This window comes from Crocodylus porosus, unplaced genomic scaffold (genome assembly GCF_001723895.1).
Source record: "Crocodylus porosus isolate Cpor-Errol unplaced genomic scaffold, CroPor_comp1, whole genome shotgun sequence".
Classification (NCBI taxonomy): domain Eukaryota; kingdom Metazoa; phylum Chordata; order Crocodylia; family Crocodylidae; genus Crocodylus; species Crocodylus porosus.
This window is the reverse complement of record NW_017728928.1, coordinates 19,426,652-19,440,121: the sequence shown is the minus strand read 5'-3', so window position 1 is coordinate 19,440,121 and position 13,470 is coordinate 19,426,652.

Below are 13,470 nucleotides of genomic sequence, written 5' to 3'. Positions count from 1 at the left end.
CTCTCCCTGCCCCCAGGGCATTACTTACTTGTGGCTGCCTGTGCTCTGTCTCAGGGGAGCAGGCAGCACTAGCCTTGATGGATCTCAATGCCCACCCCCCCTGCTCTCCCCAACACCAAAGACCCCAAACTTATTGCACCCCCCAGCTTACTTCTGGTTGCCCACCTGTTTATCTAGGCAGCAGGTGGGGCAGGGGTTTTCAACCTTTTTAAATGTACCCCCGGCAACCCCTTTTTAGTAAGTGTACCTCAGAGATGGTGGGGTGGCAAGCAGCAGGACACCAAGGTGGGGGGGGGGTGGCAAGCAGCTGGATGCTGAGTGGTGGGGTGCAGGGGGTGCAGCATCTGTGTGGCCCTGCTCTTGCCCCACCCCAGCCCTTTACCCTGATGGTGCAGGGTGGCAGCGCTCCATCCACACCCACCCCCACATACCCCTTGGGACCTTTCAAAGTACCCCCAGTTGACAACCCCTGCACTAAGATATAGCCTAGAGTGACTGCATCTTAGCCAGAGTAACATGAGTTGGGTAGCATGGATCAGAGATGAACCTGCCCTGAAGCTGCATCACTTTGAGCCACCTAGTGAGTGCTTAAAACCAGTTCCAGGTGTTAATGTATGGACAATCCAGCGGTTAAGAGCTCCAGGAACCACCCAAAATTACTATGTAACAAGGTTTTTGTATTGATAAGGGAGTGTAACAGGGTGGCATGTCCTCTTGAGGAGGCAGTTAGCCTGGCTGTGGGGCTGCAGCTCTGTGAAGACTAACAAGTAGTTCTCTAGGAACCAAAATCCCCAGCAGGCAGAACCAGAAGGAGGTGCAGAGGAGAAGCACTGGTCACTCCTGGGCTACAAGGAGGGCAAGCCAGCAGTAGGAAGGCTAAAGCCACAGCAGACCCCTCCCACTGTCTAGGACAATAAGGTTTTTTGGTTACTTGCTTTATTTTGTTAAAAGACTGTATATTACTGGGGCATACTGAGAAAGACTGCAGGGAGCAAAGGTCAGTGAGTTTAAAAGACTGCATATTGCTGAGGCTTGATGAGAGACACCTGGGGAAGGTGCAATAGCTTGGCTGAAAAGGACCTTAGGCTGCGTCCAGATGAGTACGGCTGTGTGGTGCATAGCATGGCAGACCTGTCTACTGTGCCACATACCGCACATTCAGCTGTTCTCCATGCTGCAAGGTAGCAGTGTGGGGGCATTTCTTGGCCCTAGGATATCCAGAGGTCAAAAAAATCTGTGCAAAAAAAAAAAGTGGAGCGGCACGTGTAGGGGCAGCACGCACCGCTCAAAACCAGAGCCTGGCCAGCTGGAGCCACACTCCGGCTGCCAGCCAAGCTCCAAGCAGCAGGATCGCTGCTGCTGCAGCCCCAGGAGGCACCTAGGATCCCAGGTAAGGCTGCTGGGGCCAGGCCAGTGCTGGACCCAGCCTTCCCTACCCCACCCAGGGCAACCTGCCGCACGCCAGAGGATGTGTGGCACAAGCATTCCTGAAGGACACACAGGAGAAGATGCTAGCTGTCCCCGGGGAACCAAATGTCCACGCTCATGTAGACACAGCCTTAGGGGGCAACCTGCTACAGGGAGCCTTTCAGTGCCGTCTATGGTGAAATTTATTATTTGGATACAGGTCCAGTAGAAACTCATGCGAGACCCCTTAATCTAATGTTATAGACACCATCTAATAACCATCATAAGCTGGCTACCATGTCAACAAAGCTGGGTAAAATTAGACTAGCAAATTGGGAGTTCAAGTTCTATCTCCCTGTAGCCATGAATGTGTGTCCTCATGGAAGAACAGTCAGTCTGATTCTTACAACACCCGGCACTCAGGAATCTCAGACTACTTGCATTGCACTGCCCAAAACAGTAGGTTATTCTCAGCATGCCTATGATTTAGCCCCATTTTACTGATGTGGAGGCTGAGGTATAACATGTGAAAGTAAATGCTGTAAGATTACACAGTGACTCAGGAGGCTCTGGGACTGGAAGAGCCCTGGACTGCATTTTCTTTTATTTATAGATGCAAGTAAAAGAAGGGGGCTACATGCCTGTCTCTTTAATCAACAAATCACATGAAAGCTGTGAGTGCAGGGCACACTTTGTGTAGATCTGGTCCACACCCAGAAGTTGTATCTGTTTATTGAATTGGTACACCTTTGTGTATAGTCACTCACTGGCTGAGCTTGCCCCTATTAAAAATAAGCTTTACACCAATATAGGGTCTGCTCAATGCTTGTTTAAATACATAGGTTCAATGTCACACCTTTGCAACTCTGGGTATAGACAGGTCAAGAGTTCTGACCCCCATGCTGTATTTCCATGGGGGTCAGCCATGTAGACTGTGATATTGCTCCTAGTAGTATCATCTCGGAGTCTGATACTTAGCTTGGGTAAGACAGACTCAGGTGGCAGAGCCATACATCAGTCAGCTCATCTTTTTTTTTAGCAGTTTTCCAGTGCCCCTGAACTTTAGCAACTCCGGTTCCTCCAACATCAGTTTGGTCCTCACAGCATATTTCACTGACGTGCTAGAATGGCACATGTCCCACACTGATGTGGCCATTGGTCCTGGAAGGGCCAGTTGAGTCTTACAAATGCATACAACCCACATAAATAACCAAGGAAAGTGAAGTGAACATGCAGGGAAAACTCCATAGTTATTCCACCATAAGTGGGGCTGTATTCGGGAAACTTGAGCTGCAGTCATAACTTCCCACATTATGCATTTGCCTGGCAGCAAGCAGATTGTATTTTATCATCTGAATGTATTCATTATACTATCATTAGTCACAAAGAACATTGCTGCTAATAATGGAGATCTATAACATTCTTACATAAGATCCCATTGTAATTCAGTCATAATGAATGTACTATTACCAGAGTGCTATGAATTTCAGTGCCCCTCTATTCACAGAGGGAACGAGATTTAATATTTCTGTAGTTGCATCAAGAAAATGAAAAGGATGTCACTGAAAAGAACCACTGGTCTATATATATCCCATTTGCCTCAACTGACACCTTTCCTGTCTTCCAGGTTAACACATGCTCTCTGACTAGGAGGATAATCTCCATTGCTAGTAAAAGAAGGCAGTAGAAAGTGTTGCATCATTCAGAAATAGCATAGATGCTACAGGCCCAGTTCTCAGTTACACGACTGCCTCTTTATGTAGCTCTAGCAGGACTGAGTGGCCTGAAGGGGGATGTAAATTTTACCCCTCCTATACTCCAAGGTAGGTGTGAAAGGGCCTAATGTGAATGAGAATCATGCCTTTTTATGTTTAAGGAAATACTTCATATTAACTACTACTAGGAAAGCCAAAGGCAGCATTCAAACAGGCCCCAGCCATGTATGTCTTACTCCATCATCCAGTATTTTCTCTAGTGGGAGAAAGGATGTGTAGCTATTAAAGAACTCGACCAAGAGGCAGGAGATGTGGGTTCCCAACTCTACCAGTGGCTCAAAGATGCACATGAGGTGACAACCTGGCCCTTAATCTCTCTGTACTTCTCTTTTCCCATCTGTGAAATGGAATCAGTCACGCACCTATAGATGCACAGACCTTGCATTGCTTTGAAGGGGAGTACAGAATGGCAGCTTATTTTCATTCTGTTATCCCATCCCCAATATGAACGCTTCTGAAGATGGTCTTGTAATATATTTGAGCCAGCCTCCCAAAGCAGCTGTCCAGTTCTCACTGTTAATACTGGCTCCCTCAGAGACTCAGGACACCTGTTTGTACAGAATGATAATTGCATTGTTCATTCCAAAGGCTGGGATACAAATATCTCAACTTCTCTGCAAGGCAGCCAAGCCTGGCCTGGAGGAGGCAATGGGAAGGAGAAGTTCCTGTTTTGATCCACAGGGCCAAGGTATGGCCAGATCCACCCTGCAGTAGGCAGAGCCAGACACAGGCATGGGCAAACTGGGCAGTTGCCCAGGGCTTAGACAGAAAGGGAGCCCAAAAATGGTAATTTTTAAAAATTATTATTATTATCATTATCTCTGGCAAAGAGGGGCCCAATGTTAAGAGTTTTCCCAGGGCCATCAGGAGTCTAGGTACCGTGCTGGCAGTCAATGGGGAACAGTTTGCTCACGAACAAGACTTATGCAGGTCTTGCTGGAAAGGTAGTGACATATTTCTCTTAAGCAACATGTTTGAAGACTGAGGGGCCAGCACACTTCCCATTCTCACCCAGGAACCTCATCCACCTGACTAAGAGTGCAAGCTGAAGGACTGCAGGGCTGGCAGCCCATGGGGTGCAAGAGCAGCCAAACCTGGACTCAAGGTGCTGGTGGTGGGGGGTCTATAAAAAGCACAAGCTGAACATTTGAAAGCCAATCTGCTCAGCCCTGCCAGGGCACTCAGCCCAGCACCTCATGTCATGACCAACAGGACTGTGAGGCTGGTGAATGACCTGGAGCATCAGTAGTGGCATCTGGCCTCTGCTCATGCTTTCATGAGAACATTTAACATAAATGTTTAGAGGTGCACCGATATATCAGTTGCATATCGGATCGGCACCAATAAAAGGAAGATTAACATTATTGGTTATTGGCTTTTTTTGGCCGGTTGTAGCTGATAAAGTTCACCAATAGATATAATGTGCCAGGGCCCCCAGACGCTGCATTCATGCCCGCAGCCGCACACATCCACATGGCCAGGAATGCAACTGGGCAGCAAGGAGAGCAGCACCCTGCAGATAGGTTTGTGGAGGGGAAGGGGCACGTAGGGGGCAGATGGAGGCCCCCACAGTGAGGGAGGGAGTAGGGCAGAGGTTGGGGGCACTGCCCAGCCAGGGTGGTGAATGGGACCCAGGGCTGGGGGGGGAGTGTGATGGAGCTGCAGGCAGCTTGTCCAGGGGGTGCAGGGGGTTGGGAGGAGGGGGTGGCTCCCCATCACTGCATGAACCCCTGGGGGAGGCATGGAATTGCATGTGCCCCCCGATTTGTGTGCAGGGTGGATACAGACTGCTCGCTGGGGGCTCAGGGCTCTCCACCCTGCTGCCTTTTCCTTGGGAGTCCCACGCCGGCTGTGCAACCCATGTCCGCCTGGCAGCAGTGGGGGCAACGAGTTGTGCCTCCCACTGCTTGGTGGGCAGGGGATGCATGACCAACACAGGAGTCCCAAGGCAAAGGCAGCAGGGCAGAGAGCCCTGAGCCCACAGCAAGCAGCCTGTATCCACCCTTGCCCCATTCTGCTGTAATTAATAGCATCCCTGTGCCTCGAAATGGTGGTGGTGACGGTACCTGAACTAAATCTCATTTGATGAGGTTTATTTCAAATGCTTCCACCACCATTTTTAAGCACTGGGATGCTGATCCTCTGGATGAGCTGCCTGTGGCTCTATCCTGCTTCCTGCTCTGGATCCCATTCACCGCCCCAGCTGGCCAGTGCCCCCACTCCCTGCTCCTGCCCCACTCCCTCACAGTGGGACCTTGATCCACCTCCTCACACCCCTTCCCCTCCACAGACTTACAGGGAGCTGCTCTCCCAGATGCCCAGCTGCATTCCTTTAACTCGGTTATCAGATCGGTATTGGCTGATATGGCTGGTTAAGGTGCAAATCTACCCTGCCTTATGATTGGTATCATGGCCAGGACTGCTGTCTGATTGGCTCAGGTTTCCTGTTTGAGACTAGCTCTGCATCCTGGGAGAGATAAAATCCTTCGGTCTTTCTTACGGCCTGGAACATCCTTCCACCTGAACACTGGCTTTTTCCTACCACAGCCCCCTGGCAGGCCTGCTCTGCTCTCCATGAATAATCATCCTTGTCAGCCAGAAGAGGTCTCTGGCGACTGTCCCGAGTAACCTGTACCCTGAGCATGCTCCTGGCTCCTAGCCCCTGCTAGCTCAGAATCAAGCTGAAATCCCTCTTTATTCTGAACCATTTGTTACTGAACATCCCCTTTTGGAGGATGTTGATAATATTAAAAGGGAAAAGCAGAAGTGTGACCACATCCCAGAACCTAAATCAGCACCTAACAAGGCCTACAGCCCCTCACCCCCTCCTGCAACAGCTGCAGTGAAGATGATTTAAAAGCACTCTTTGGATTGAAGAGTAATTAGGCTTCCACAGCCCTAAAAGGCCTTTTGTGCTTTGGTCTCTGTATCATAAATTGATGACAGACATACAATCAAATGTGGCTGGTCCATCATACCATGGCCACTGATAGACCAGGGTGGCCAATCTGTAGCCCAGGGGACCAGATGTGGCAGGAGCAGCCTGTGTATGTGGCATGCAGAAGATCAGGGAGGGGACAGGGAGCACAGTGGCAGGGCAGGAAGCACACAGCAAAGCAGCAAATTGGGCAGGGAGCACATGGAAGGAGACAGAAAGCAAAGCAAATCAAGTGGAGAGTTCAGGGCTAATTTGCGGCACAGCGGCCAAAAAGGTTTACCCTGCTGAAACGGACCATCAGCTCCTGACCAGTGGTTTCCACTCTGTCCACTAGAGGGCAGCCCAGTGCTTTCCTAACCACCCTCTCAAAGTTTACGCCCCAGGTTATATCCAGATAGATAAGAGTTGAATGTAAATGGCTTCACAAACTGATTTTATTTACCGCAGACAATCCAGATAAACAAGCGTGTCTGTAGTAAAAGCCTGGTTGCTACCTGAATCTTTCAAATCCATATAAACTCCTCCAACCAGGCATGGTATATGCAAATCCACATGTGAGAGCACTATTTTGTGTCTTTAAAGTTGGTTTGTAAGGGGTTCACTGCTGATGTAAATGAACCCTGTCTTTCTTCTCTGTCTCCCTCCATGTTTCAAGATCTGCTATATGGAGCACAGGTTCTTAATTCAGAGGGATAATGGTTGAAAATAAGCTGGGAGACATGTACTTGGCAAAGCAGTTCAGCTAGGGGCCATACATATTCATTAAAAACAAAGCAAAATTGATGCAAAGTGCATAAGTTACTGCAGCTCAAGGCAGCAGTAAGTTATCTGCTGACCTTTCATGTTCAAAATCAATGAAGCATGTCCATTGCTATTCATCATCAGTAAGGTGTGAGATCTTTGGTAAAGTAGCATTTACCTGCCTCAACACTATTCATCCAGATACATCTTCCAAAAAAGGCAGGACATATACATCTTTAATATAGGTGCTAAATAACTTAGCTTGCTATCTATTATTTAATTAGAATGAACAGACTGAGTAAGAAGGAGGCTTTGGCAAAGTAGTTTCCTCTGTCTCTCGAATGATAACAATTTAGCATCACTACTTTTTAAAAATTGCTTGGGGGTGTGCGGTTCTTCTCATAAGGACATGGTTATATTATCAGAACTAATGTATTGGCAAGTCAATATGAGAAATTTCCCTGTAGCTAATGAATCTCTTCAAAGTATGCTGGACACAGGTTTAACATTTCAGCTGCATGCACACCAAGAATACTTTAGTGCTCTTCTGGTTGTGTCTTTAAAGCACTGTGCAAACATTAACTAACCTGCATGGTGCCCTTGGGAGCTAGGAGCTCTGCCTCCATCCATCTGCATCCTTGCTTATTGTATTCCACACTCACCTGCACGTTGAACAAGAAATCTCACTCAGAGTTCTTCTCTGCACACAAGCAGGGGGATTGCACAGGGAATACGAATGTCCACTCTGCTGCGCACATGAGCATAGTCTGTGCCAGGAGGGCTGGAGAGTCTTAGTATACGCCTTTGTCACCAAACAAACCCCCATAAGCATGTAGGAAGTACCAGCATATTTCTTTTTTTACACCAAAAGGCAGTTGCACCGAACCACCTAAAAGCAGTTCACTTCCATTCTGTTCTACTCTGCAGAGTATTTTACTGAACTGCTCATCATAGTACCTGAACATATATGACCTATTTCCCTAATAAAGGACACTTTTCTATCATCTCTTTCCTCTTTCTTTCTGTCTATCTGGAGGAAGCAATAACTTTACTCCTCTTTCAGCTTTGCTAAGATAGTGCTTTTAATGCCCTCTTCTCCTATTTCCCTGAGCCCTTTCTGGGTGTCTGGCCCCCTCCACAGTTAATCTGTCCTGTTTTATTTGTTGTTTTCTCCCTTTTTGTGTTTTTCACTCTTTTACCTTCTCTTGCCCCTGCCCTGCTGAACCAAATTTAAGGCTTTAGCAGAGTATTCCCCTTCCCTTCTCCCTTTAAGTTAGGTTATTCCCTGACTCTTACTTTATTTTCCTCCTCTTTTTTGCCTTTTTCCCTATTTATTTTTAAACTTGCACTTTCATTCCACGCCCCAGCCAGAAAGCCCTTCCGCTCAACAGCTGGATACTTCCTTTGTTAAACCTTCCCTGCCAAAATGGCCAGCTCTAGCACACAAGGATCTTTGAATCTCTCAAGAGCCTGTGACTCTTTACTCCTGACTGTCAGGGTAGAGGAAAGCACCATGGCAGCTGGGAAGTTGGTAGGGTACAAAATCATCAGGTGTGTGTCCCACGTCAACATGGTGCCCATGACTTTCCTGAGCTTCCCAAACCTTGTGCTCAAGGTGGTAGAGGAGGACATCACCATTAAGGGAGCCTTTGTTACCATGATGACTTTGGACACCTTGGCCATAAGAATCATAACTGTCCAATGATCTCCTCCTTTTTCAGTGAAGACCTGCTGGCTGGCCATCTGGCTGGTTTTGGTAAGATAATGAGCCCCATCTGTAGAATCTCACTTGGCTGTAAAGTCCCCAAGCTCAGGCATGTCCTGTCCCTCAGGAGGCAGGTCTTTATGACTGTAAAGGATAACACAAATCCTTAAGGACCATCCTATGATATACACTAGGTAAGCATTTGTATATCTCTCCCTCGAGGAGACTACATGCTTGTAGTGCAGTAGTCCTACTCACTTGGCTGGTCAGCGTGCAGTGAGAAGGCCGGCTGGTGCAGCAGGGACAGCTCAACCCATGCAGAGGGGGAACAACCCCCCAAGCCCAGGTGAGGAAAGAGGCTGAGACTTGAGCCTGCTCCCCCTGCCACTTCTGGGGTGGCTGGGCTCTCACCAGTCCCACTTCTCCCATTGAAAGGAAACCCTTTTCCTACTGCTGGGGTTGAAACCCAAGAGAGGAGAGAGCATGGGTGACTGACTCTAGTTTTTTGCATACCTGACCCAGCTAGCCTCCTGACCCCAATCTCTACCTGACCCTCTGGATCTCTGATTTGGTTTCTCAGGTGGAAATCCTGGTTTCTGCTTCCTGTATTCCCTACACTTGGACTTGCTCCCCCCAGATTGCTCACCTATGACCTGGCATGACACCCAGAACCAAGAGTATGGACTGGAAGTGAGTATTGGCCTAAGAGTTGGAGAAGACTCTCCAAGAAAATGTGGCCACTAAGAGAGTTGGGGTTAAGAGAGGCCTCAGAGAACCCACTAAGAATACTGTCCTCCTCCCCCTGACAGTGACTTTAGCAGTCTTGGCAGGGAGGTGATTCCCCTTGGTTATTGACAGTCCCCCCCACCCAGAGGTCCACCCTCCACAGAGCCCCTGAAGATGGGACCGATACTTCTTCAACCTAGAGAAAGGATGTGCAGAATGCAAGATTATTGGCCACCTTAAGACCCCATGAGCCTGACCCATAGACCCTGCTGAGATCTGGGAGCATGCTGTTTGTTTCTATGCAGAGCTGTTTGCAGCTCAGCCTAACTTCTCAGAGTCCATTCAGCACCTGAAAGTAGGCATCCCCAAACTCTCCACATCAGATGCTGATGTTCTTGACCAGAAGCTGTCCTAGCAGAGCTGACTATCTCCCCATGGGGAAGGTGCCAGGCCTCAGTGGATTGGTTGTTGACGCTGAGCAGAGCAACTGCATGCTTGGTAAAACCATCCAGGACAACTTGCTTCTGCTGTGTGACCTGCTGGAAGCTACAGAGTTCTCTGGCCTAAGTACTGCTTTTATTTCCTTGGATCAAGAGAAAGCCTTTGATCAGGTCAATCACACTTCTTATTCCAGCCTCTGGAGACCTTCTGCTGTGACTCCTGTTCACCTCAACCATCCAGTTCCTGCACTGAGACATCTCCAGCCCCCTGAAGATGAATGAATGGGCCCCATTCCCAGCCTACAGGGGCATCTGGCAGGGTTGCACCATCTTCAGAACAATTTATACTCTAGCCACTGAGCCACTGCTGCACACGCCGGATCCTCACCTATACAGGCCTGGCCCTCCTGTCAGCCTCACCTCTAGCCACCAGCCCCCCCAAGTAAGGTGACAGCATCTACCAATGGTATGACTGTTTTTGTGAGCAGTGAGGACAACATCCACCCTTGAAGAACTGTCAGTGTACCTACAAGTGCACCTCCTTGGCTTCTATCAGTTGGGCCAAAAGCAACAAACTTCTGTTGGGCATGTGGGTTGATGTTCAGCCTCTAGACCTGAATGAAGTCTTGTCCTGATGCCATGATAGCTTTTTCTAGGCCTGCCAGCTTATCTAGCTTGAACTAGGAAGGCCTCAGTGAGGAGGTTGAGACATTACTATAATGGTGGCGTTGTCCCTACCAAGCCTCTGCTACCACCTTCAGGTCCTAATGATCAACAGCTTGGGGATTACTCTTTGTGCTGTCCAAGATCTGCCATTGACCCTGTTCGACAAGCTGCTTGTGAACTTCTTCTGGGATTAGGGACACTAGCTCCAGGAGGCAATCCTCTGCCTATCTACCACTGAGAGGGTTAGGGCCTGATTGACCTGGTAGGCAGGGTGGATACCTTCCATCTGCAAGCTCTTAGGTGGCTGCTCTTTGCTGGCAGACTCTTCTCCTGGTGGCAGCTAGCCTTTGTGTTTCTGCACCAGGCAGGGGGCTTCAGCCTTAATTGGGAACTCTTCCTCTGGGAAGAGGCTTGGCTATGACACCCTCCCATCCTACTGCAGCCTTGCCTGGTCTTGGAGAGCCTCCTTCTCCCTGAGAGCCCAGGCCAGGTGTCTGAGTTTTCCAGGGCTGCTGCAGGAGCCTCTACTTCACAAACAGGCTTTACAAAAGTGGGTACCGAGCCTCACTTTTGGAAGCTTTATTGCCTCCTTGACCTTTGTTCACACACCATCAAAGTGATCCACCTTCCTGACCCAGCCTAATCTTTCTGGCTCTGTCTGCTTTGCTTCATGCCTCTTGGATGAAGTGAAGGCTGACCTCCCCAGAGACATTGTTGCTGCCCTGAAGGACCACTTCCACGTGTGGCTGGCCCTCCCCAGTGGGAGCTCTCTGGACTCACCATATCCATCACTGCCAGTCACCCCAGCTGTGGACAGTGATGAAAGCAGTGAGCCCAGTACCTTGCTGTTCCTTGCTGTGCCAAACAAGAGCAGCAGTGGTGGCATCTGCTTTCAGATCCTACCTGGAAACATGCTTCATGCATGGGCAGTCAGGATGCATCACACCTGTAGCCTGGCTACCTTCCCCAATACAACCTGGAGGCAGCATCTAATGGCACCAAGGTCACAGCAAGCCCATCCAGTCGGATACACCCTGTACAAGTTACTCTAGGTCAAGAGGACCAGCAGCTTCCAGTGGCAGCTGCTGCTTGGAGCCCTGGCAATGAGCATCTTTGTCTGCCACTGAGATATGGTGGCATCTGTAGTTTGCTCCTCCTGTGAGCAAGAAGTAAGGCAGCTGCTCTTTGCTACCCTCTTTGCCACACTGGACTGGGACTTTCTCTGTGCTATGCTGGACAATCAAGGGAAATACTATATGCTTGGCTGGTTTCCTTCTGGGTCAGGCCAAGATGGCAGCTGCGAAGAGCCTCAGGAACCATCTTGCAGGGACCAGATCTGATGATGCTCTCCACCTCTTCCAATTCCTTGTCCAGGCATTTCCCTCCTTTGAGCGTAGGCTCTTCACCTTGCAAGAGAGCACAGACGTATGTGTGCTGTGCTGGGCTCCTGAAGGGTCACTCCCTGTACAGTGAAATATGGCCAGCTGATCCTAAAAGTGTGACCACAGGAAGGACACTGTGAGGAGGGGGAGGAGGGTTTCAGTCTCTAGTTAGGATGTAAGTCTGACTGTCAAACGCTTTCATGCCCAGCCCCTTGTGGGGCTGTATATACTTTTTATCCTTTTGTTTTAATGGTTTTAGATTTGTTTTTACCTTTATTATATCTGGCTGGCTGTTCCCTCATATACTCTTATCTATATAGCTATGTAGCTCTTTCCAAGTATATGTCTGTCTATCTTCTATGTTTTGCACCACACCCAGCACCTCAGTTTCTAAGGTATTTGATCTGTTCACATAATAACAGGAAATCATCTTTCTTGATAGTATAATAGTATTTGCCACTCAGTTGACTCTTGAAATTGTACGGACTATTTTATCCTGCCTTGAATTTGCTCCTAGCCTGAGTGTTAAATGTGGAAAATGGCAGCCCGAGAGGTACAAGTCAGGGAAAGTTACAAGCAACTGACAAATGGGTTTTTGGAATAAAAATGTTTCTGCCCCTTCACTGTAGCACAGACTGCATGCTGCAGTTAAAATAAATATTTGATTTAATCTGAATAATAAGGCACAGAGAACAGAACTATTTTAAGAAGCACAAAGCTTACAAATAAGGATTATATTGAAAAATAAATCATCGTTGTAAGAATTCCTGTCAGTCACTCCGTTATAAGAAATGATTGTTCCAAGTCATAATCAATAAGCGCTATCTATAATATAATAATAAGCTCTTGATCCTGCTCCTAGATCCACGTGAGCTAAACCTCATATCCAGACAGAAGCCATAGGGGCTGAGAGAGTGCCAAAGGGTCATCCCACACCAATCTGATTGTGAGATTGGGGCTTAATGCTTGACAAGCCCTATCCTGAATTAATGAGGGTTGAGGGCTCTCAGTATCTCAAAGGAGTAGAGCCTGAATTACCAGCTCCCTGTCTTGGCCAGAGCACTCTGTGAATGCACCGAAGTTGTGCAATAGCAGAACAAAGTCATCACGTATTTGTTTGTTTAGTGCTAACTCTAACTATGTGCTTGGTGTTGCACAAGGAACAAAAATAAAGACAGTTCCTGACTCAGAGGTTTTATCATCTAGGCCTGGATCCTTCGCACACTTTGAATACTGGATACAAAGAGCGCCTATACATGTGCTCAGGGGTAGGAGATGGGGGAAGGGGGGTTAATTAGAGCAGTTCCTGGAGAGCCGCTCTAATTAAAATGCCTTGCTGTCATATGTTTTAAGCCCCTGCAGGTTTAAAAAAGGTTGTGGGACACTTTATCTGAACCTCATTTGATGAGGTTTAGCTAAAGCACCTCAGTGGACATTTTTAAACCTGCTGGGGTTTATACACACAATGTTGAGGCCACGTTGGAGCGTTCGAATTAGAACGCAGAGCAGACTCGATGAATCGGGTGGGCTCTGACATGTCCTAATTAGAGCGCACTTCGGCATGCATGTAGGCACCCAAGGTTTACTCCTGGTAATGATCCCACTTACTCTTCTGGGTGGCTTGTGGTGCTAAATCCATTAGCAAATATTTTGGGACTGAGCTCCAAAGGGAGTCACAAAAAGGTCACAA